Here is a 26,558-nt window from a genome sequence, read left to right as displayed (position 1 = left end):
ATGTTTACAGCAGCTTTACTATGAACCCCCCAAATGTCCTTCAACTGGTGAGCTCCATCCACAGCCGTGGCCCAGCCACTGACAGACATGCACTGTGGGGACTCAAAGGTGTTCTGCCCAGGGAAGGACCCGGAGGGCAGAGGCTGCATACCATACGACAGTCTGGAAATGAAAAAATTACAGGCTCAGAAAAGAGATGCGTGATTGACAGGGACCATGGGCAAGGGCAGAGGTTGACCAGGGAATTTGTTAGGATGGTGGGAGCTCTTGTGTTGGTTGTGGGTGGTTACCTGACAGTGTGCATTTGTCAAGCTACTGAAAATTCACAGGGGTATGAAAATTATCCCTCAGCTAAAGATACCTTGATATAAAAAATTTTAACCAATGAAATCCTACTATACCCATACCGTTTTCTCTTGTTGCTCTTCGTTCTACGACGCGTACCGCAGTACCGCAGAGCTCTTCCTGCGAAGACAGAGCTGCGGTGCTCACAGCTGCAGACTGGCCCGCCGTGAGCACTGGTCAAGGGTGTGTCCACCCGCAAGGGAGAAGCTCCTCAGAGGAGGGCAGTCTGGGGCACGGAACAACAGGCGTCCACCCACGGCCCCCACGTGTCACTGGGTGCTTCCCTGCAGGGGTAAGGCCACTCCACAGAGCACAAGAACGCCCACATAAAACTCAGCCTGAATGTCAAGACTGGCGGTGCCACACATCACAGGAGGGTGTGACCGAGCTGTTACTCATACCCTGACGATCCCGGGGAGGGAAGGTTGCTCTCAAGAGGCTCGACAGCGTGGGGGTGACCGGCTCTGGCTTTCACTGTGGTTGGGGTGAACGCGCTGGCACCGAGTCGGGAGCACCCAGGCTTTCTTATCAGATCACCTAGATGCGGAGGGGAAGGTTGGGGAGCTGTAAGCAGCCCAGCACCAAAAATGAGGTCTAGCTCTTTGTTACACAATATCACTAATTTCTTGATTCTTCAAAATGATCCTCCTCAGACATGAATGTTTTTGTGTCACTACAGAATGTAAAGTGGTTTTGTAGAGCGGAGAACAGAGACCGAATCTCTAAAATCCATATTCATGGGGCGCCGGGGTAGCGCAGTCTGTTGAGTGTCTGACTCTTCACTCTGGCTCGGGTCATGATCTCAGGGTTGTGAGATCGAGCCCCGACTTCTGTTCGGTTCTCCCTCTGCCCCTTCCCCACGCTCTCTCTCTCAAATAACTTTTAAAAATCTTTTTAAAAATGTGTATTCAAGGCCCTCTGTGAAATCTCCCCAGCCGGCTTTCTAGTTTTTGCTAATGCTTTGCCCAATTCATGAATGTACACAACCTGCAAATGAAAAAGCTAAAGGACATAAAAGGGATTAAGCGAACCTGGGAAGTCTGGAGAATGATGGAGAATCAAAGTTACAGACAAGAAAGGAAAAACAGGGACGTTTTTACATAGACGCTTTAACATAAAACCTCTGGGATGCCAGGAAAAGATATTTGGCGCAAGAGAATAGCAAGTACTACACTTCCTGGCACACACTTTTTAGAGAAAAAAGTCGCTGGAATCAGCAGACTCACAGCAGGAAACGCTGCCCGTCGTGGACACAGCCAGCAGTGGGCTGGGGCGGGGCCAGAGGGACCTCGAGAACAGTCCCAGAGAAAACACGGGCAGGTGGCAGGCAGAGTGGTTTCATTTGCCTTCGGTTCCTACTTGACACAGAGCACAAGGCTTGCAGAGGGCGCCGGGTGGTTCCAGACGCGGAGCCAAGGAGAGCCTGTGACCTGTGCCCAGAGCTGCACGGCGGCCTCTCCTCCCCTCCACTGACACAGAGAAGACATTTTCACCACGAAAATGGTCACAATGTACTTTGGCTGCTCTGAATTACAGACACCAAATGGTAGACTCTCATAAACAGATGATGGCATGGCTACTGCCACTAACGTGCTGGTGACTTCAGAATGAAAATATTGTTTGTTTCACCAAAGCCTGCTTGAAATTAGTCCTTTTAAAAGCAAAACAACCCTCACCCATTGAGTAGTTTGGTCTTTATATGTTATAACTAATGGTTTTTAACCACCCTCCAAAAGAGGGGAAAAAAAACCCTCTCAGTAATTTAAATCTATATCCAGAAAAATGTCAGGAAATGAAATAAAGCATCTATAGTCTTCGAGTCCTGAATATAATGCAAGGACAGTTCTCCGGAGAATGAGGCGTAAGTATACAAGATTTCAGTAATCACTTCTAGTGTTGTAAATGAACCAGACTAAAACGAGGTGATCAGATCAATAAATACTGACAGCTCAACAGTTGCAAAGTTTGTGGTAGGCTACACAGCAGAGCACCGACAATATATAGATGTTCCTATATTCACCAAGTGAAGATAAACACATATTGATTGAAAGAGTAACATTAAGTCAGACGACACAGCAACTTTTCTTTTTGTTATAAAAGCTTTACCTGGGACAGTCTATGTAAAAGTTCTCTTGTGGAATGAACACACACACACACACACAACCTCATAGCACCACCACCTAGTCTGAGCTTGTCAGACTGCACTCAACCTTGACACCAGAGACCGTAGTTGACAGGACCAGGGTGAACGTGGGACCCAATCAGGTTCTCTGGAGAAGGGCGACATTCAGAGCCACACCATCCATCTGGGAAGGGTATATGGGCTAGGGCTCTCTGAGGTGGGCTGCTGGCCACATGCCTGTCCACACAGTGGGAGCTGGTCTGCAGAAGACAAGACCGACAGAGAAAGCAAGGTAAGTGTCCTAAGACCTGCCTGGAGCACGAGGGTGCCCCATGTCTAGTCTCAGGCCTCCGACATAAGGGTATCGTTCTGGGACATGGCCTTGATAATTGGGCTTACGTGAAGAGGGTTTCCAGGATTTGCAACCAAAGTGTCTTCACCAATACGGTTGTCCTTTTAGTTCCTTTAGTGACAATGGGGGGGGGAGGGGGCTGGGATGAATACAGGAGATGACCAAATCAAGCTCCAAATCATTCATTTGCTACCTCTGGTCAATCTCCAGAGCCCTGAAACATTTTTTTTTTTAAACTAATTTTTCAGCTTTATACTTATTTTCTTGTGAAGACTCGTGACCTCTTTGTTCTGCTGTAGTTGAAATTCTCACCACAATAGACTTTTATAAGTTTTTTCCTCTTTGCCTTCTTTTTGATTAGTTTTTCAAACATTTACCCCGCCCCCCAATAGCTGGGAAGTTACACACTGTATTTCCACTTGTCCAACAGCTTGGACACTTGGTCATGCACTATTCATTGGAGGCTACATCAGTGTCTGTCCTTCCCATGAACAAACGACTGCACAACTCTTTACTCTCACTCACTCCTGTACTGCCGTGGAGTTTTAAATTCTAGCTTTAAAAAGGAGACCTCAGGGTGCCTGGATGGCTCAGTGGGTTGAGTCTCTGCCTTCAGCTCGGATCATGATCTCGGGGTCCTGGGATCGGACCTCGCATCGGGCTCTCTGCTCAGCAGGGAGCCTGCTTCCTCCTCTCTCTCTCTGCCTGCCTCTCTGCCTACTTGTGATCTCTGTCAAATAAATAAATAAAATCTTTAAAAAAAAAAAAAAGGAGACCTCACTTGACATTCTTAGGATTTTATTACATAGTCATTGTTTGATGTATTTACTGTATTCTTTGCTCTTTATTGCTTCTTGCCTCTCAAACCCTCCTTCTGGGACTATTTTCCTTCTGCCTGAGGAATATCCTTTCATTCTGACACAAGTGTCTACATGGTCTTGAACTTTTCCCAGTTTCATGAAGATGGAATTGAATTACAACATGGTAGTAGTTCCAGGCATGCAAGCAGTGCTCTGAGTCTGCATGTATTGTGAATGATGACAGTAAGTCTAGTTAACATCCTGTGATGAGAATTTTACGGTTATCTTAGCAAGTATCAAGTAACAACAGTGCCAACCACAGTCGCCTTGCTGTGCAGCACTGTACTCCGGGATGGCCCTACCTCACTATCCACACCTTCCCGACCCCTCCATCCACCCCCCCCCCCTTTCTGGCAACACCAATCCGCTCTCTGTATTGATGAGTTTGATTTTTTGTCTATTTAGATTTCCCATGAGATTATACGGTATTTGTCTTTCTGACTTATTTCACGTAGCATAATGCCCTCAAGGTCCATCCATGTTGTCAAAAATGGCAGGATTTCATTCCCTTTAGGGCTCAGTGATACCCCATTGTGTGTGTGAATGTGTGTGTACTACATTTTCTTTATCCATTCATCTGTCAAAAGACACCTTTGGTGGTTTCCGTCTTGACTATTGTGGATAAAGTTACAATGGACATGAGGGTGTAGATAGGACTTCACTCTTATTTATTTATTTATTTTTTATTTTCTTTGGGTTTCCTTGTTTTAAAAATTTTAAATTCAATTAATTAACATGTATCACTTTTATTTTTGAAGGAGTTTCTTTGCTGAGTGTAGCAAGTTTGACCACATTTTCTCAGCACATTGAAGTTATCAGCTGACTGGTTTCTGGTTTTCACTGCTGCTGTTGAAAAGTCACGTCACTGCTTTGAAGGTTCTCCAATTCATTTACCCTCTGGCTGCTCTAAAGATTTTCTTCTTGTCTTAGGTATCTGCAGTTTCACTATAATGTATTCAGGTGTGAATTCCGTTTTTTTTTTTTAAAGATTTTCTTTATTTATTTGACACAGAGAGATCACAAGTAGGCAGAGAGGCAGGCAGAGAGAGAGAGAGAGAGAGAGAGAGAGAGAGAGAAGCAGGCTTCCTGCTGAGCAGAGAGCCCGATGCGGGACTCGATCCCAGGACCCTGAGATCATGACCTGAGCCGAAGGCAGTGGCTTAAACCACTGAGCCACCCAGGCGCCCAATTTCGTTATTTTTTTGTTGTTGTTCCTGTTTGGATGTGATCGAGTTTCTTGAGACCAAATCTTAAAAAGAGCATGGAACATGTATTAAGAATGTACGAGAATATATGAGAGTAATGCACATGTAGCAGAGTCTAGCTGGCACCCCAGGAGCCGCTGGCACACGTCAGCCCAATCACACACCCTCGCCTTGCTCTGAAGGCAATGACTACATTGACTTTTATCCAAATAAAAGTACTTCCTTGTACTTCTTTACAGTTTTCCACTTAGGTGTGCAACCCTAAACTCTACTTTAGCTTTGCCCAGTTTTAAACCTCGTGTAGACAGATTCATAAGACCTATTGCTTCTAGTGTGACTTCTCTCACCCAAGATTTTATTTGTGAGATTCCTCCATCATATTGTATACAAGTCCACATTGTTTGTCCTTTTCAATTCTTAATGGTACTTATGACATGAATATATCAATTTATCATTTTTTCCATTCTACTGTTAAAGAACATTTGGGGTATTATGAATAATGCTGCTGTTATTCTAGCGCATGTTTCTTTCTTTTTAAAAAATATTTACTTATTAGAAAGAGACAGAGAGAGAGCACATGCACGCATGCACACTAGAGTGGCAGAGGGAGAAGCAGGTTCCCTGTTGAGTGCAGAGCTCGACCACAAGGGGCTCAATCCCAGGACCCCGAGATCATGGCCCAAGCCAAACGCAGATGCTTCACCAACTGAGCCACCCAGGTGCCCAAGTGCGTTTCTTGATATACATATGTACACATTTCTTTTGGATATTTACCTAGGGGTGACTGAGTCTTCAACTTTTATGGACAATGTCAAAATGTCTGTACCAATTGATGGTCAAAGAGCACTGCATGAGGAACCTGCTGCCCCATATCCTACAGTGGACACTGTCAGTATTTTTACTATTTATCATTCTGGTAGGTACGCAGTGATATCTCATGGTGATTTAAAATACATTTTTCCCAGGGCACCTAGGTGGCTCAGTTGATCAAGTGTCCGACTTTTGGTTCCCCCAGGACATGATATCGCCATCAGAAATTGAGCTGTGTGGGGGCTTCGCACTCAGTGGGGAGTCTGCTCCCCTCTCCCTGACCATCTCCCCTTGCCCTTCCTTCAACTCACAGTTGCACTCTCTGAAATACATAAATCTTAAAAAAAAAAAAAAAAAAAAAAAACCTCCCCTAACTTTACCATCAAAGCTGAACACGTAGATGTGTTTAATTGGCCATTTAAAATTTTGATTTCTGTGAACAGTCTGTTCAGATTGCTTGCCTATTACCTATTATTTTACTGAGTGTCTTTCCCTATTGATTTCTGAAGTTCTTTACATATATTTCCTGGGATATACCAAATGCTCAATAAAACGTATCTGCCATACACACTGTATATGATTGCTTTTAGCATTCAAGTATTCATACCAACAAATACAAATCCACTTTGTTATTTTAAGGCAGAAGGTAGCCATTGCAAAGATGTATAATAAGTTGTAACGTAACCATCTTCTACTGATAATCTTTTGGGTTATGTGTAGTTTTTCACTATTTTACACACTACAATGAATATTCTTCTAAGATATTTTTGTACATTTGTGCAAAATTTTTTGTTAGATTGGGGCACCTGGGTGGCTCAGTGGGTTAAGCCTCTGCTTTTGGCTCAGGTCATGATCTCAGGGTCCTGGGATCAAGCCCCGCATCAGGCTCTCTGCTCAGCGGGGAGCCTGCTTCTCCCTCTCTCTCTGTCTGCCTGTCTACTTGTGATCTCTCTCTGTCAAATAAATAAAATCTTAAAAAAAATTTATTTTGTTAGATAGAATCTTAACAGAATGGCTTAAGGTTTAGGAAAGATGGATGAAATGACCTATAGAAAGAATTTATTTATTTTTTAAAAAGATTTTATTTATTTATTTGAGAGACAGAGATCACAAGTAGGCAGAGAGGCAGGCAGAGAGAGAGAGGAAGAATCAGGCTCCCTGCAAAGCAGAGAGCCCGATGTGGGGCTCAATCCCAGGACCCTGGGATCATGACCGGAGCCAAAGGCAGAGGCTTTAACCCACTGAGCCACCCAGGTGCCCCTAGAAAGAATTTATTAATTTAAATTTCTATCAACAATGTGTGAAGTGATTATTTTGGAGAGTTTTAAAATTCTCTTCTTCTGGGGGCTTCTGGCTGATTCAGTCAGAAAACATGCAACTCTAGGGGGCGCCTGGGTGGCTCAGTAGGTCAAAGCCTCTGCCTTCAGCTCAGGTCATGGGATCAAGCCCCACCTCGGGCTCTCTGCTCAGCAGGGAGCCTGCTTCCTCCTCTCTCTCTGCCTGCCTCTCTGCCTGCTTGTGATCTCTGTCAAATAAATAAATAAAGTCTTAAAAAAAAAAAAAGAAAAAGAAAACATGCAACTCTTAATCTCGGGGCTGCAGGTTTGAACTCCATGTTGGGTGTAGAGATTACATAAAAAATAAAATCTTACAAAAAAAATTATCTTCTGGTTCCTGTACCTTGCCCAAAGGAAGGCTTGGTTGTCTATCATGGCCTATGACCTCCTTCAGTCTTGTGGCTTCAGTGCCATCCATTCACAAACAAAAGTCACCTTGGATATCGAGCCTGTCTCTCTTCTCTGTCAAACGGATCATATCATCTTTCTCCGCAACCTGCGTTTATTGCAGGAAATGGCCATCCCATCATGCAGCTGTTCACATCAGAAACCTGGGCTCTGGGGTGCCTGGGTGGCTCAGTGGGTTCAGCCTCTGCCTTCAGCTCAGGTCATGATCTCAGGGTCCTGGGATCGAGCCCCGCATTGGGAAAAAATCTCTGCTCAGCAGGGAGCCTGCTTCCCCCTCCCCCTCTGCCTGCCTCTCTGCCTACCTGTGATCTCTCTGTGTCAAATAAATAAATAAAATCTTAAAAAACAAAAAGAAGAAGAAACCTGGGCTTCATATATTTGATTCCTCCCCCTTCCCTTTCCCTACACCCAGGTAAATCTCCAGTCTTGTTGATTTTACCCAATCAGCTAATTATCTCTTGAGCTCCCACTCCTCTCTCTTGAATCACTGCAGTGGTCTTTTCAACAGTACTCTGCCTCTAGATGTGGCCCTTACTTTCCTTCAGAAGGCATACTATGCAGTTCCCTTTCTGAAATGCAGCGCTGGCTATACTTCTGCACTGTAGCCTTTAGGGAAAGCCCCAAACCTTCAACGTCAGGTCCGAAGTCTTTGGCGCTCTAGCTGCTTCTCTCCCGTACTCAAGCCCGCAGATCTTTCGATCGCCTTCATTTCCCACAACCTGCGGGTTTCGCTGTAGGCCCTTCTCCCTCATCTGTACTGCTCTGTATCCAAACACTTGAGTAACCTTTGAGTTTCAGTTTCCAGGTGACCGCAGTTGTACTTCATAGATACTTGCTTCTATTAGGCTTGGGATGACCCCAGACACTCAAACAGACACGTCAAGAAAGCAGCTGGCACATGAGTGATCACACTCTCCTGGAGGGAAATTAGAGCTAAAGATGAGGTTCCAGACCTGAATTCAGGTGCAGGAGGAGGGCTGGAAAGACCAAGAGGACTGAGAGTTGGAAGGAGGGAAAGCCATGTGTTGCCTGCTGCTGACCCGGCCCTTACAGCTCCACACAGTTATGTCCTGCCTATTTCCAAGACACACCACACTCCTGCCAACACAGAGGGTCCCACCCCTTAGCAGAGAGGACTCTCATCAGCTCTAAGAAAGAACTATGTCATAGGCCTTTATTGTTGGGAGATTTCAACAACAAGCTCCAGACACACTCAGTAAAAACTTGAATGACTTTAATCGCCCATATACATATGTGTAAGTCTTCAAGGAATTCACATACCACTTGGGGAAGATGGATGGAAACTACTCTTTATAATATGAGGCAGGGTAACCAGGTGCCAGGGGGACAAGTGTACCCCTGGGGAGAGCTGCTTGGAAAAGGGGGTGTCTCCAGGAGGGCACAGGGAAGGTAGAGGCTCAAGCTCATGAAACAGGGCTCCTTGCTTGCTTTTAGTGTTATTGACCCCACTGTGGCAGGACAGAGGTGACACCTGGACTATTTACCATACCATGTGGGGACGATGGTGACACCCTTCACTGGTAGAAAGACACAAGACAAAGATGAGCACTGTGTTTAAGATACTGTTATGTATGCATTACTTGCCTCAATAATTGGTATGCTTACAGATGATTTTAGACTTTATATTTTCTAGCAATATCTAAATTTTCTATTCTGCTATAATTTGGTATGGTTAGTCTTGTTCTTTTTAAAAACAGAATTTCATTGGGCAAAATGAGAAAAGAACTTAATTCAAAAGCAATATCCTTGCACATATACAAAGTCAGTAATTTCCAGAACACTAGTCTTCTAAAAATCCCATAAATCTTAACAAAAGTTTGAAGGCTGTATTCATGTATCTGGCAGAATTAAAACTAAGCTTTCTTCTTAAGAATGGAAATACAGCATAATAAATGAGGTGAACATGAATTTTTTCCTACTCCTGGACACTAAAAGATTCAAATGGAAATGAAAACATGACATCACCTACCAGTAATGAGGAAAAAATGAGGCCGTGGACAAACACACTATGTTCTGATTTATTAAACCTCAAGCGAGCTTCACTTTATCCCCTATGAGTGATGGGCTACACTGGTTGCCAAAGCCTTCGTTTTTACTAAATATCTTTGTAAATACTGTGGTTGCTCTGGTCTGCAGCCACCTCCCTCAGACAGTGTATCAGTGGAAAAGAATCTCCGTTCCCGGGAAATGTTAAAATTGCCATATGTGTAATCTTCTCACAAACCTCACGCTAAGCATGGGTTTCAGGGTCTGTAGGAGAAAATTATAGGAAAAGGCCAGTTCTGGAGGCTGTGGCTGCAGCGGCTCTTCCCAAAGCAGGAATGCCACGTCCAGAACACCAGAGGGAAGCATGTGAGAAGTGGACGAGAACCTGCCCCTGCGGAGGGTGTGACCCACCGACCCTCGCCGGGGGCAGCTCCCCACACTGACCCTGAACGCTGGCAGCGACTGTCCCTCCCTCTGCTCTCCAGGCATGGGCACTCTGGTTTGCACTGCCAGGCAGCTGCCTCCTGTGGCCCGATGGGGCTGGGGAGTCCTAACAGGGACGAGGGCTGTTCCTGCCCAGGTGGGGCACAGTGTGGTGCTGGCCCAGGTCTGCAGGGCGGGAGCACACGGGGTCCAGGGGGCCAGGGCACCAGGGTGGAAAAAGAGACCAGACCAGCTCAGAGCCACAGGTCCCACATTTCTCAGCGAGTCAGGCAAACTATTTCTCTCCATGAAGCTTTGGTTTCCTCAGTTGGCCTCAGCCTTCCTCCTTCATGGAATGGAGGGCAGCACATGTGTCACTGGGTACGTGGGTCCACTGAGACGGCACATGCAGTGAGCCCAGAGAGAGCCTGGCACAGCACAGAGCCCTCAGTGCCCATTCCTGCGTGGCAGGACCCCGTTCTGCCAGGGGACAGACTGGACATGTCTGACCTAGGTTACTTTAAAACCAACAAAACGATTGAAATGCCAAATGAGATGCATTACATCTTTAGCACTGAAAATACACTTTTACGGCAAAAATGACTGTAGTTTTTAAGAATGGAAATTAAACTATATATGCCAGATATATATATATATATACACACACATGTATGTACATGTATATATATATCTCTGTTGGTTTTTTAAACAAATTTCTTCTGAGACCATTGTCTTGAACTCCTGTCAGAATATCACAAGTGTTAAAGCAGGCTGGTTTGGACAAGCAAAACAATATCCTGGCTTTAGGGACATGATATAAACGCACATCTCCAACCAAGCCTAAGCTTAAATAATTGCTATAAAAAGCAGAAATTGAACTAAATTTTAAAACCCCTCCACCAGTAGAACCAGTCATTAGGTCAGTCTTGCATCTCTGCGTTTCTGTGACTTCTCTACAGTAAAGAATATGGGACGAATAACAAGTTTGGAGTCCTTCTGAACATGCTTATGCACGTGAGCCATCCGGGCCAAGCTGGCCTGAGCGCCCGAGCAAAGTACAATTAGAAACATACGGCGTCACAGAGGAGGTCATTTTGGGGAAGTGGCTGCATCACAAGGAAACCACCACACCAGGTCCTTACATGTTCCTGCAGGTTTCTCTACCCAGAATGCCTTCATCCTTGAACTATGCTTTTTGATCTTAGTCCCACCCTAAGAGGGGGGAGTCTCTGAAGCAAGGGCTCTCCTTCTCGAGATCACGCGTGGGGCACGGACACCCAGAGCTCCTGCCCAACTGGCTTAGTTTCCAGGGTCCACGCAAGCCCTTTCCCTGGCTCGGTTCCCCAAGGACACATTGCAATGTTGTGTGAGTGACCCTGGTCCAAAGGGTCTGCTATATGGGCTGGGTGTTCACACGAGGGGGCCACAGCTTGGGCAGCACACAACACAGGGCAAAAGGGAAGTGTGGTGGACCAGTCCCCGCTGCTTCCTGCCGCCACGCTATCATTTTCTCGTGGACACAGATTCCAAGTTCAGGATTCTGTGATCCCAACTTTCTGGGTCATCACAGAGGACGCCTGAGAGGGGAGGAGAATGAAACCCAGCGTAATTTATTTTACTGCTTGCAAGCCTGATGTGTAACACGCCAGCCTTCGTCTGAAGCCATCTCAATCCCTTCATGATCCTTTCATCCTTTCCAGTCTCCAGACCGAATGTTCCTGTGGCAAAATAGGGAATTTCACTCCTGATACTTCACTCAGTTCTCAAAACAAGGAACTGGACTTCTTCGTCAGATTAAGGGAATTTCACTCCTGATACTTCACTCAGTTCTCAAAACAAGGAACTGGACTTCTTCGTCAGATTACTTCCTCCCACCAAGAGGTCAGCACCTGGCAGCCTCGGGGGAACCATTCACTGGGTGTCTGCACACCCAGATGTCACGCAGAAGAACACATCTCTGCCTTCTCACCCGACACGGTCAGCACAGAGATTCAGGGTCTGGGCCCAGAGATCCCAACCTAGAACCTCTCTGGCAGTCCACATGTGCCATTCTACTAAGCCCACCCCTGATCACTCGCTCAGGGAGTGAGGGGAGTCCCCAAGAAGGTCGGACCTCCAAGGTCCCATGGCCTGACACACCACCTCCTAGAGACAGAATCACGGGAACGAAATGGTCAAGTTCGTGTCGCAGACGCCCCTCTTCAGCATTCCCAACAGAACGTCTTTCCAATCCTGTGGAGTTGTAACCTCATGAGGCAGCTCAGGCAAAGGTGTGGTTATGAGAAAAGGTTTTTGTTTGTTCGTTTACTCCATGAAGCCCAAATTAGCCTGTCTGTACCTTTGTCTACGGGTCCTGGCTCTGGTCTCTAGCATGCAGTCTCTCGGCCTCCATTTCCCAGTCCCTGCAAACAACCAGCTGAAGGAAGGTGACCCCATGCCCGGCAGGACCACTTCTCTCTATGACAAGGAGCTGAATGTGATGAGCTACACTGAGAGTCATGAGCAAACCGTCCGATCTACTGCGGCTCCTGATCGTTAAGAGCTGAAATGCAAGATGAAGTCCTCTGCCTAGTTCTGCATCAAGAATGGCTTGACTTGGGGCACCTGGGTGTCTCAGTGAGTTAAGGCCTCTGCCTTTGGCTTGGGTCATGATCCCAGGGTCCTGAGATGGAGCCCCGCATAGGGCTCTCTGCTTGGCGGGGAGCCTGCTTCCTCTCCTCTCTCTCTGCCTGCCTCTCTGCCTAAATGTGATCTCTGTCTGTCAAATAAATAATCTTTTTTTTTTGCATGCCTGGGTGGTTCAGTCGTTAAGCATCTGCCTTCAGCTCAGGTCATGATCCCAGCGTCCTGGGAATGAGCCCTGCATTGGGTTCCCCGCTCAGCAGGAAGCCTACTTCCCCCTCTCCAGCTCCCCTGTGCTTGTGTTCCCTCTCTCGCTCTCTGTCATGGATGAATGAAATCTTAAAAAAAAAAAAAAAAAAAAAAAAATTGGCTTGGCTATTCTTCTGTCCTTGTATTTCCATATACATTTTATAATTTGTCAAGTTCCATCCAAAAAAAGGGGAGGGGCACGGGTGGCTCAGTTGTTGGGCGTCTGCCTTTGGCTCAGGTCATGATCCCAGGATCATAGGACCGAGCCCTGCATTGGGTTTCCTGCTCAGTGGGAAGCCAGGTTCTCCCTCTCCCACTCCCCCTGCTGTGTTCCCTTCTCTCCCGGTGTCTCCGACAAATAAGTAAAATATTTTTTTTAAAAAGGGAGGGGGGATAAACTATGAGGATTCTGGTTGAAACTGTATCAACTCTGATCAGTTTAAGTAGAAATGGGATCTTGCAATCCGGAATGTTCCATTCCCCAAGGCTGGAACCGGCCCTCTCTGTACTGCTGTTTTAATTTCCTTCAACATTTTCTCTGAAGAGAGCTTGCTCATCATTGCATAGATTCATTCCAAAATCCTTGTTATATTTTTAATATATTTGATATTTAAAGCACATCTTACCTTCCATTCTTTAACTGTAGAAGAAACAACTGATTTTTATATATTGTGTATCTGGAAAACACATTATATGATTTAATGGTTTTTCTAAGTTATTTTTGATTTTTGACATATATACCATATCATCTGGGACTAATAAGAATTTTTTCCTTCCATTACTTAGTTTGCTGTATTTTTTCCCCTTCTTTTCTTGCTTTCTTCCACTGGCTGGGACCATCAAGAGCTCCTTGTCTTGTTCCAGAAAGGGGAAAATTTCAGTATTTCACCACTGAGTATTTTTTAAATAACAACTTTACTGAGATATAATTTACATACCATAAAAGTCACCCTTTTAAAATACATAATTCAGTGGTTTTCAGTACATTCATAGTGGGGAGCCATCCCCATGGCCTATTTCTCACACATGTGGTCACCCCATAAAGAATCTCTCTCCCCTGGGCGCCTGGGTGGCTCAGTGGGTTAAGCCTCTGCCTTCGGCTCAGATCATGATGCCAGGGTCTTGGGATTGAGCCTCGCATTAGGATCTCTGCTCAGTGGGAAGCCTGCTTCCCTCTCTCTCTCTGCCTGCTTCTCTGCCTACTTGTGATCTCTCTCTCTGTGTTAAATAAGTAAAATCAAAATTATAAAAAAAATAGTATTTTCTAGGAATTATCTTATCATCTAACTTTGCTGGCATAAAGTTGTTGATAATATACTCTTACTGTTCTTTTACCTGCTCTCAGAATCTACAGGGTCGCTGTTTTTAAGTCCTCACACTGGTGACCTGCACTCTCCTTCTTTGTTCCTTCATCAACCTTGCTGCTGATTTTATTAGGTCTGTTTTTAAAAAAAACCCAAAGCGGCGCTTGGGTGGCTCAGTTGGTTGAGCAACTGTCTTTGGCTTGGGTCGTGATCCTGGAGCCCCAGGACAGGGTCCTGCATTGGACTCCCTGCTGAGCGGGGAGTCTACTTCTCCCTCTGACCTCTCCCCTCTCATGGTCTCTCTCACTCTCTTACTCAACTGATTAAATAAAATCTTAAATAAATACATAGCCAACCAACCCACCCCTAGGATGCCTAGGTGGCTCAGTCCATAAAGCATCTGCCTTCAGCTCAGGTCATGATCCCACAGTCCTGGGATCAAGTCCTCCATCAGGCTGCCTGTTTAGTGGAGAGCCTGCTTCTCCCCCTGCTTGTGCTCTCTCTCACTCTCTCTCTGACAAATATATAAAATCTTTTTTAAAAATTTAACCTCCCCCAAACACAGCTGTGGCACTGTGGATGTTGTCTGCTATGTAACTGTTTTCTATTTCGTTGACAGTTTTGCTCCTTGACATTTCTGGCAGACTCCCCCAGGGCAGGAAGCTATCCAGGGGCTCCAAATTTTTTTTTTTTTTTAAGATTTTATTTTATTTATTTGACAGAAAGAGACAGTGAGAGAGGGAACATAAGCAGCAGGAGAGGGAGGGGGAGAAGCAGACTCCGGCAGAGCAGGGAGCCTGATGTGGGGCTTGATCCCAGGACCCTGGGATCATGACCGGGGAGCCAAAGGCAGACGCTTAGCTGAGCCACCCAGGCACCCTACAAAATTTTTTTTTTTAAACCACACTGGTGACTTAAAATTTTTATAATTATCAGGCTTTTTCAGTCTTTGGTGGTAAGGTTGGTAGAACCCAAACTGCCAGTATTTAATACAGAAAACTGATTCTTAAGTATGTACTTTTAAAGTTTATGCTATTTGTATGCATTTGCATTACTGATTCCAGAATATAAAAATAATTTAAACAATAAAGTGGCAGTGAACTGGGCATCCTGTCGATTTATGGCAGTAGTACATATCATAGAATCATTTTAGAGACACGCACAACTCACAAGTGGGGCGACAGTCTGTATTACGGCACATTCACACACTAGCACTCCACTCACATGTGAATATTCCTTAGAGAGGGTATGTCAGGAACAGCAAATGAAGCCTATCACACTTTGGTATGAATTAGTTGGAGACATTTGTGGCACAAAAAGGCAAACAAGAGACCCCAGGATGTAAAACCCATTTCTGAAAGGGACCTCTATAAAATTTCCAAAATTTAGCTTTATTGAGATGCTAGCTACCAAGTTGTCATATGGAAAACAACCACACCCTTCCAAGAAAAACTAACTCACTGGTACTCTACAGCACAGGAGCAAAAATACTGAAAAGGAGTCGTCACTTTGACATGTGTTCTGGAGGCTGAATCCGTGCTGGCTGCCCCTGTGCCTGGGCGCACAGGGACCCGCTCACATCCTGCGCTGGACCCACACCACACTGCAAAGCCACTGTCAGAGCCAAGTCTCAGGACACAGTTATGGCTGCAATAACAAAGGGGTGGAGACTCCAACACCAGCATTTTCCATGTACTATGTGGTTAAAATAGTTTCTGCAGAAGGATTCATGTAACAGTCCATTAAGCCACAAAATGTTAGAGCAGGAACCTCAGAAGCCAGAGTCCTGGTCTCTGTAGCACAGTTAGTTTCGGTGTCACGGGAAAGCTGCTTCTCTCTATAATGCTGTTTTAAGTCACCTCTTTTTCTGATTGCTTACATCCTTTTAGAAAGTTATTCTTTTCTGACCTGGTTATAAGCTCAAAATGTTATCAAAACACAGATTAAACAGTAAAGTCCCTGCATAATTCCATCACTCAGAAATAAACATTATTAAGAATCTGATATTTATTCCTTATTAATTCCTTCCTGTTTGTCCTCAAGAAGGTGCTACGCCTTACACATTAGAAGAAAGTAAGTTAACATAGCACATGTACTGTTCTGACTTCCTCTTGGGATATTGGGGACAATTTGCAAGCCCGAATAATAACTACAACTGTCTTTCTACAGAGTTTTATGGCAGCCCTGTTCCTGCTCTTTGATGTTACAGTGCTGCCGAGTGCCTTCCTCTAGGCACAGATGTGCACAGATGTCTACCCTGGATCCCTGGAAGTCAAATGCTGGCGCAGCAAACAGCTATTGTTAAGCTGTGCTCAAAGAATTAAAGGGTTTTGTTTGTCCCAAACACACTGTGTCCAACACTACACTCATCAATATTTTTTCCTTCCCCAAACAGTGTATGTATTTCAAACGAGGCCACTTTTTAAAAGAGAAATTCCAGATTCACAGCAAAATAGAGAGGGAAGCACAGAGGTTTTCCGTATATTCCCCAGCCACCCTTACATGCATAAGCTCTTCTTTTACCAACATCTGGCATTGGAGTGGTGTGTTTGTTACTATGGATAAACTATACTGACACATAATAATCACCCAAACCCTTCGGTTACATTAGAGTTTATACTTGGTAGTATATATCCTATGGTTTAGGACAAATGTGCACTGACACGGATCCACTATTAGGGTATCACGCAGGGTAGTTGCCCTGCCTTAACCATCCTCTGTGCTCTGCCGATTCACCCCTCCTCTGCTCTGATCTCTGGCAACCACTGATCTTTCACTCTTCTCCACAGCTGTGCCTTCACCAGAATGTAATATAGCCAGAATCATAAAGCGTGCACCTTTTCAAAGTGACTTCTTTCACTAGTAATATGCGTTTAAGTTTCCTTTCCTCTATGTCTTTTCATGGCTTGATAGCGTATTTCCTTGAAGGATTGAGTAGTACTCCCTTCTGTGGGTGGGCTGCAGTTTATTTACCCATCACCTGCTTGAAGAGCATCTCAGTTGCTTCCAAGTTTTGGCAGGTGTGAATAAAGCTGCTGTAAATATTCGTGTGCAGGAATTCGTGTGGACTTAAGTTTTCAACTTATTTGGGCAAATATCAAGGAGCACGGCCCGCTGGATCACATGGTAAGAGTATGCTTAGTTTTTGAAGAAACCATCACCCTGTCTTCCAAAGTGGCTGCACCATTTTACATTCCCACCAGCAAAGAATGAGAGGTCCTGTTGCTCCACACCCTTGCTTGCATGTGGTGGTGATGTCCGTGTTTTGGATTGTTGCCATTCTACTAAGTGTGTAGTGGTAATACACTGTTGTTTAATCTCCAAAGCCCTTTTCTTTCCTTACAGTCTAAGTATTTTTGGAGGGGGAGGTAAGGGTCCTATCTCTAATGTCAGAGTTGTCCCAAATGTTTGGTAATCCTGAGCTATCTGCTTAGTACTATAGAGTATAGGATTAAAATACTGACCAAAGGCTTTGAATATGTGGTGGGGATGGTCAACCTTATTCTTATACCTGGTTGTATTAGTAGTGAGTTTGGATTCTGAACATGTGGGGAAGTTCCTTGTTCCACCAGCCACCCAGACCAACTGGATGAGAATCCAAGTTCAATTCAGGGGCAGATGCCTGTACTTAGAACAAATGCTGGAGACCCCAGGAAGGCTGGGGTCATCTGACCTGCTAGTCTTTTTCTTTTTTCTTAAGATTTTATTTATTTGAGAGAGAGAGAACGAATGGGTGAGGGGCAGAGAGAGGAAGAAGCACACACCCCTTGAGTATGGAGTCCAAGGTGGGACTCGATCCCAGGACCCTACAATCATGACCCGAGAGGAAGGCAGATGCTTAATCAACTGAGCCACCCAGGCACCCCCCTGACCTGCTACTCCTAAGTGCAGTCTCTAACAAACCTCACTGTTACCAGCATTTATAATTTCTAAACCTGGAACACCCACAAGCTAACCTCTCCCACATGTTTTTGGACTGCGGTGTTGTCTGTCAGAGTCTACATGCCTTTAATCATTAAAGAATTTCTCAAAATTTCTTTCTTCTAATAGTACTAATTATTTTTCAGTAAAGTGTTACCAAAAAACCAAAACAATAGCCCCCAACAAATATAGTTTCTGTCATTTTAGGACTTTGGGTGGCCCATGTGCTTAGTCGATCATCTTGATTTGGTCTACCAGGTCATGTTAAGATTCTGGAACAACAAAAATGTGTCTCCTGTCAGAAAATTTGGACACCTGAAGTAGAATAATAAGAATTTTTAAAATAGTCATTATATAATTACCTACTCTATGACAGGCATTTTACATACGTTATTCATTTGCACAAAAATTTGAAAGGAAAGTATTGTCATCCAAGTTGTACAGAAGAATAAACTTTAATCAGAAACAACAGTAACTCATGCAAGGTCCCCATAAGCAGAGGTAACTCTGCTCTCTGACTTGCTCATTTGTAGAACAAAACAAAACAAAAAAAATAACAAAAAACTGAGGCCAAAGTAGACAAAAAATTCGCCAGAGTAATCATCATCAGGAGGCTCTAAGTTCCTACACACATTTTCTTGTTATTGCTTCAAGGTTCGAAGTTACATAATTTCAGTGACATTAACATGTAACAGCTCTTTGCTTTGTTAACACTGCCGCAGACTGCGGGGAGCAGGGGGGGGAATAAGCCAGTTAACCCCACGAAAGGCATCCCAGGAATGCACAGTCCTCAACATGGCAACAAGGGCGTCTCTGTAATCTGGTAGAGCTCAAGGGTGACCATGTCGAGTGGTGTGAACTTTAAGATCTTTTTTAATGCAAACAGTCTATGGAAACGACACATTTCTTAATCAGCCTCTTCTTCTGAGCTTCCAGCTCCCGCCTTCCTAATGCCTTCGCCTGCCTTTGCTTTCTGCTTCTCCTGTGATTTAGAAAAAATATTTCCCTTGGTAACCATCTTCCCTGGTTACTCTCTTGGCTGTTCTGCACAAAGATCTGAAAGGCATTTATCCCCAAGGGAAGCAGTTATTTCAGATTTTACTAAGAAGTCAGTTAACATTTCTCAACAATCCTCTTTGTTTTAAAGAAAGCTCTGGTTTTGTTTCATTTTCAGCTGGAGACTTAAATGACACCAAGCAAAACCTACTTAGTTTAGAATTTCAGGTAAAAAAGTTTTAAATTTTAAGTTTCTACTAAAGCATGTGGAATGGTTTTAATATTTGGGTGTTTTATGTTGCAAATGTGTTTAACACTTGAGGAAATTACCTCTTACTAATAGATTTTAAAAGTGTAAATTGTGCATTATGCTGTTTACTTGTTTTTTTCAGGATGAATACTTCCCAAGTATTTTGAACTTTTACGGAATTAGGATTAAATATATTCTTAATATGTTTAAATAGAATTACATGCTCAATAGAAGTATAAGTTGGTTTGAAAATTACATTCTCTATTTTTAAAACCTAAAAGAACATGAAGTATTAATTAAAATTGTTTTTCATTTTTAAGCCTGTTAAGTTAAAAAAGACAATAGACGTTTCGTGGCTTTGTGCAGAATTTTAAAATTCTCAATTTAATGTTTTAAAAACTTACTTAAGACAGTTGATGAAAAACTTTAAAGGGAGAAAAACAGTAAGTTAACCAAGACTTACAGATGGTATTTAATGTTGGGACAAAACAGGAAGTGCTAGAAAGAAAAATTTACTTGATCAAAATAATATCTACTGGGATTAGAGTACCATAAATTTTACCTCTAGAAACACATTTACTCAATTGCAGAGTTGCTTATTAAAGTAAATATTAAATGTAATGCAAAGTTCTATATATCACTGAAAATAGCAAAGGCCTAGGCATCAAATTATAAAGTTAGTATTGAGAGGCCATTTCGTTAAAAATTATTTAGACATTTAGATTCTGACTTTGTTAAAATTAAGATAGCTCTGTAATTTTATTTTTGACATGTATATTTAGGTTTCTGCTTAAGTAAAGGCGAACCAATTTTGGCGGGGGTGGGGTGGGGTGCGGGGGTATAGGGAAAGCCTAAGGGACTTAGGCTGACACCCTCCAGGGTGTCACTGGGGGAGGGCGAGCCCAGACAAGGCCCTGGGACCATGGCCGTCTGAGACCTCATCCAGGGCCAGGCCCCCATCCAGGGCTGGGCTCCTCATAACTCTCACCCATTTCAGGATGGGGAGTCTGCAAAGATGGCCGTCAACGCAAGACAATTTCCGTGAACTCGCTGCACGCCAAGTGCAGCTGCGACGCTCTCCATCAGAGCCCACGTCCCCGCCACTTGGCACATGCTGCTCCCCTCCGGCTGGCAGCCCAGCTTCTCACACTGCTTCCCCTGCTGCCATTGCGGCTCCTTGCCAACCCATCTGCTGGCTCTCTGAATCGACTTTTATAATGTCAACTGCCTGTCGGCTGAGGGATTTGCTCCTCTCACACCCTTTGCCTGTTAGTTCTACTAAAACTGAAGTAGATGACGTAAATTTATAGTTTCATCTCAATGACCCCCAGCAGGGGTTTTGAAGAGACAGTAATTAATGGGCATCTATACTGAACAAAAGCTTGCCCTAAGGGGTTCGCAGGCACGGACAATGCCTCAGAGGCTGCGGTCCCTGGAGCTGAAGTGAGCAGGTGCTGCGTCAGAGCTTGGTCCAAGTGTAACCACCCAGGGAGGGGGACGCTGGCGGCAAAGTTAAGAAGATCTAGTGACATTCAAGAGAACACACCAAGCTGAAGGCCCGCCCTCTCCTCTCACCACACCCTGGAAGGAACCGAAGATCTCTTAAAACAAGGGGAATGCACAGCTGCACTAGGAGATAAGGAGGGGAGGGGTTCCTGGCCATCTACACCCCGGGACCAGCACCTCCGAGACCAGGAGGCGACTGAAAAAGACATTAAGTGAGGGAGCACTCGTGTGGAAAATCAAGTCCTCGTTAGGTTAAAAGACCCCAAGGATAAATTTTAAAAAAATGAAAACCAAACAAAATGAAAACAAGCCTGTGCTTTATAGTAAAACTTCTGACTATTAGAGAGGAGTTGAAAATACGAAAACAACTTCCACACAAAAAGGGAAAAAAGACTTCTTACAAAGAGATGAGAATCACATTTAAGACTTCTCATCAGTAACACCAGTAAATGGACAACAGCTAAGGTTTTGGAGGAAAACAATTTTGAGATCATTATTCTATCTCCAACTAAACAAAATTCTAAACAATTTTGAAATCATTATTCTATTTCCAAAAGTTATATTTTCTGATGTAAGATTTCAAAAATTTTAAAACCCAAAACATTCCTTTGGAGAGAGAGGATATATTTCAGCAGGAAATAAAAGTAATCCGAGGGAACTCCTGGTTCTTATAATGCAAACAAAGCACTCCAGAGCAGCAGATGCTGAGAATAGATTAGAGGAAAAGAGCAAGACTAATATTTGGGATAGAACTGAAACCAAATAGGTTTGAACAGCTTTTTTCTGAAGGCATCTGGAAGGAGTGTCCAGAAGAGGCAGCGGAGAATTTCTTTGTAGTTTTAAAACAGCCTCAGGAGGCAAGAGAGAAATAAAACTCTAGGCACTGGGATGTCTGGATAGCTCAGTGGGTTGAGCATCCAACTCTTGATTTCAGCTTAGGTCCTGATCTCAGGGCTGTGGATCGAGCCCCACGTCAGGCTCTGCGCTCAGCTGGGAGTCTGTCTGAGATTCTCTCCTTCTACTCTTCTCCACCCCCCTCCCCTGCAGGCTCTCTCTCTGTCAAATAAATAAATGAAATCTTTTTAAAACAAACAAAACGAAACAAAACAAAACAAAAAACCATCTAGGAACAGGGCCATGCCAGCAGCAGCATGAAGGGAAGGTGATGTGGCAAAGTCCTCAGGATCTGGTTTGGGGCTCAGTGTAATTAGTAATTAGGGACAGTGAGGCTCAGCTTCAGATCACTGTCTATAACTGGTAGCGCCTAACCTCATGACTGAAGCAGATGTAAATCCTTCTGGGATAAAGAATATATCACCCAAGGCTTCAAAGTATTTTCCTAATTTTCATTATACAACATCTGGTGCTCAACCAAAAGCCATGAAGCATTTGAAGAAACAGAACAACATGGCTACCACCCCAGGGAAATAACAGAAAATAGAAATAGGGTCCAGAAAATGGCAGTCTTCAGATATAGAGTTAAAGAGAAATGGGATTAAGTGTTCAAAAAGTACAAGACTGAAACTTTCAGTAGAGAATTAGAAACAATGAGAGGAACTCACTGAAAACTCAAAAACTAAAACCCACAATAACACAATCAAGAAAGTCAATGGACAGATTTGTTGTTGAAGAGATAATGAACTGGGATAGAGGCTGAAAAAATGACCAGCATAATTCATGGAGTGACAGGAGTGAAGATGACGAGAGAGTGCAGACACAGTAAAAAGGCCATCACCCCTGCAGGTGTGGCTTTGGACAGAAACAGGACAGAAGTGGGAAAGTATTAGGTGGAAATATGGGCCCAGCATGCTTCCGCTGCACAACTCTGCTTAGGTGGAAATATAAGAGCTGACAAATCTCCAAATTTAATGAGGCCATAGATTGAAGAAATGCTTAAGTCCCAAAGAGGATAGAAACAAGAAAATCCTACCTCTGTATAATAGAGCAAAACATCTGGAAACCAAAGACAAAGAAAATATCTCCAAAGCAGCCAGAAAAAAAGTTACTTTTAAAGGAGAAATAATCAGGTTGGCAGGTGCCTATTCAATCAAAACTAAGGAAACAAGAAGATATTGGAATGAAATCTTCAAAATGGTGAAACAAAAAACTTGTCAACCTACAATTCCATGTCTAGCAAATACATTCTTTCAGAAAGACACAATACATAAATCTTTTCAGATGCATACGAAAAAAGAACTGGCCACCAGTAGTCCTGCATTAAAGCAAATACTAAAAAGTATTCTTCAATCAGAAAGAACATAACCCTGACAGGAGACTGACACTGCGGCAGAATGAGCAGACATGAAAGGATAAATGGTTAGGTGATTTGAAAGCACTGGTTCTCAGCTGGGGCAGGATGATTCTCTTCATCCCCCATCTGGTAATGTGTGAAGGCATTTTTGCTTGTCATTATCAAAGGGAAGGTGCTGATTCCGTCTAAGGAGTAGAGGCCAGGGATCCTACTAAATAGACGAAGACCAGCCCTCCACAAAAAAAGAACTATTTAACGCAAATGTTAATAGTGCTAAGGTTGAGAGAGCCTGACCTAAATGAAAATCAACATCATTGTCTTCTGAAGACTTAACATATACAAAGAATTAATATGATGGACAAAGCACTTGTGCTGGGATCAGGCGACTGGAGGTGAAGCTGTCCCTTGCATTGTCCAGGAAGAGGGGAAGGTACTAATTTATATTAAGACTTGATAAGTTGAGATGTAATAAGTAATAAATAGTGTAAATTATAATAGTAAAAAGTGTAAATTAGTAACAGAACAATGAAAACTCACTAATCAATTTTAAAAAACAAGTAAGAATTTAAAATAAAGGAAAAACAAACCACAGAACAGGCAGGACAAATAGAAAGCAAATTGTCAGAAAATAGATTTAAACCTAAACATGCCAAGTATTACATTAAATATAAATAGACTAAATGTTTCGGTTAAAAGATAAAGATTGTCAGATTGCATTAAAAAACCTCCATATGCTAATGTAAAGTATATTAAAATAGAAGATTATAGTAAGATGACAGTAAAATGATGCAAAAATTATATCAAGCAGATGTATACCAAAAGAAAGCATCCCTATTACCAAAGTAGATCTTATGACAAAAGCACGACTAGAGATATAAAAGTACTTAATGATAACAGCACTAGAAAGAGATTACAATTCTAGATTTGAATATACCTATAAGGTAGCCTTGAAATATATTAATAAACATTACCAAATGACTTATAAATATTAAACAACATCCCAAAATAAACCCAAGGGATAATATAGTTCAAAAACAAAGGAGACTCTATTATTATATTATTTTTAAACTGAAAATTAAGGGACACCTGGATGGCTCAGTGGGTTAAGGCCTCTGCCTTCAGCTCAGGTCCATGACCTCAAGGTCCTGGAATGGAGCCCCGCATCAGGCTCTCTGCTCAGTGGGGAGCCTGCTTCCCCTCTCTCTCTCTCTGCCTACTTGTGATCTCTATCAAAAAACAAAACAACAAAAAACAAAACAAAACAAAACAAAAACCCTGAAAATTAAAATGAAGACCACAAAAATATATGCATAAGAGTACTTAGAGAAGAACTAGCAAAGAATTTAAATATTCATTACCAAATTGTTAAATAACTTATGGAATGAAAACAGAGTGGACAAATGGGATGGATTAATTTATATTGACATATATGTCCACAATTTGTTAATGAGTGAAAGGAAAATAGGTAGTAGTATAAGATATAGTGAACAATTCTATTTGTTTCAATATATATGTTCACATATGTATAGAGGGGTCACGAAATTTAACTAGAGGGTGGAAAACTAGGGCCTGTAGGCCATATTCTGTTTTTTCAAACAAAGTACCACTGGAACATAGTTATGTGCATCTGTTTACTTACTACCACTGGGAGCTACTTTGGGATGTAACAGCAAAGTGAGTAGTTTCAACAGAGACTATTAGACCTCAAAGCCTAAAATATTTACCTTTTGAACCTTGAAGAAAAAGTGTGCCTATCCGTGCACCAAACTATGAGTTATGGTTAAGGCAACTTACCTTTTCTGCCTTATAAACCTATGCATCATTTTGAGTTTTTAAAACATATATACTACTTTTACAAATTTAAACACCTTAAGAACCACTGATAAAAAAGATTAGAAAACTCTGGAGAGAGAAGGCATGTATGAACATGGCTTCTACCTTTATTTTTAATTTATTTTTTTTTTTAAGTTTATTTATTTAAGTAATCTCTGCCCCAACATGGAGTTTGAACTCATGACCCTGAGATCAAGAGTCGTATATTTTTCTGAATGAACTTAGCCAGGTGCTCCCACTACCTGTAACTTTAAATCTCTTCTGGGCTTTCTTCTGGACAATGAACTAGAGCCCACCCTAAGGAAGACCTTGCTGATGGACCTTCCTGAGCATCAAAGATAAAGTCTACCAGTATCGGGAAGGAGGAGACTTGAAGGGCTCACTCCAAGTCTGAGCGGTTCACAGTGAAGCACCATTATAAATGACCAAGGTTGCTAAGAAACAAAGCTTCATTTGAGCACAACAGAATACAATCTGGAAGCAGGATCATCCATCAAGGAACACTCAGTTCTGGCCACAGGAGCATATGAGACTTGGAAACAGAGCAAAAGAAAACAGCATCTAAGAGTTAAGAGAAAACCTTGGGAAAGAGACCAGTGTATAGAAATGGTTTGTTCAAAAGTTATCACTAAAAGACCCCACCTAGCTATAATTCATTAGATTTTGCCATAAGCAGTATGTGACTTTGTTATTAAAAACCTCTGTACCTGTTCCTCTAAACCAGGGATTCTCTTGGAGTGCCTGGGTGGCTCAGTCAGTTGAGCAGCCGATCCTTGATTTCAGCTCAGGTCATGATCTCAGGGTTGTGAGATCGAGGCCCACATAGGCTCTGCACTCAGTGTGGAAATTGCTTCTCCTTCTCCCGCTGCTCCTCCCCACAGCTCTCTGTCTTGGTCTGTATTCGCTCTCTCGCTCTCAATTAAAATCTTTTTTTAAAATTAATTAATTAATTTATTTGACAGGCAGAGATCACAAGGAGGCAGAGAGGCAGGCAGAGAGAAAGAGGGAAGCAGGCTCCCTGCTGAGCAGAGAACCCGATGTGGGACTCGATCCCAGGACCCCGAGATCATGACCCAAGCCAAAGGCAGCAGCTTAACCCACTGAGCCACCCAGGCGCCCTCAAATAAAATCTTTAAAAATAAATAAATAAATAAACCAGGGCTTTTCTATCTAGACAGTTCTGACACGGTGGGCCTGCCAGTCCCTTGTCTCGGTGGGCGGTCCTGCGCTCTTTAAGATATCCAGCAGCACCCAGGACCCCACACACATGGGGAGTCGGGAGCACCCCTCCCAATGGTGACTGGTGAGAAGTCCAGAAACCACTAAGTCCCTGGGGGGAAAAACTGTCCCTGGCTGAGAAGCATGGCTTTCAGTGGTGGGCTGGCAAACTTGGCCTGCAAAGTATTTAGCTTTTGCAGGCTGTATGTTAACATCTGTTGAAACCACCCAACCACGCCTTTTAGGGGAAAAGTCACCAAAAGTAGTACACAGACAAATGAGAGTGGCTGCTCCACGAAAACGTTATGTATGAGTACTGAAGTTTTAAGTTCATATGATCTGTCATGAATTCTTCTTTTAAATCTTAAAACCATTTAAAAGCATAAAAGCCCTTTAGCTTATAGGCTGTATTTCAAAATAAGCAGCAAGTGACTCCATTTGGCCTCCAGCCTCCAATTTCCTGACCACTGATCTAAGCTGTCAACCCCAGAGCCTGCTCCCTGAGGTCCCCCATGAGAGGACTCTACCTCTGAGGAAGG

The 26,558-nt window shown here is 43.3% G+C and overlaps 2 protein-coding genes across 3 annotated transcripts in view; one reads left to right on the top strand and one right to left on the bottom strand.

Annotated features, from left to right (window-relative positions):
- The window catches only part of CENPP (centromere protein P), a 223,180-nt gene that overhangs the window by 19,978 nt on the left and 176,644 nt on the right, over nucleotides 1-26,558 (bottom strand). The gene's annotated exons all lie outside the window — the stretch shown is intronic.
- Nucleotides 19,004-26,558, top strand: part of ECM2 (extracellular matrix protein 2) — a 32,743-nt gene continuing 25,188 nt past the window's right edge. For both annotated transcript variants that reach the window (XM_032308410.1, XM_032308409.1), the window contains exon 1: nucleotides 19,004-19,189. The gene's annotated coding sequence lies outside the window, so the exon portion shown is untranslated. The remainder of the gene's footprint in view (nucleotides 19,190-26,558) is intronic.

This window comes from Mustela erminea, chromosome 12, assembly GCF_009829155.1.
Source record: "Mustela erminea isolate mMusErm1 chromosome 12, mMusErm1.Pri, whole genome shotgun sequence".
NCBI lineage: Eukaryota > Metazoa > Chordata > Mammalia > Carnivora > Mustelidae > Mustela > Mustela erminea.
This window is presented reverse-complemented; position numbering and strand designations above follow the sequence as displayed.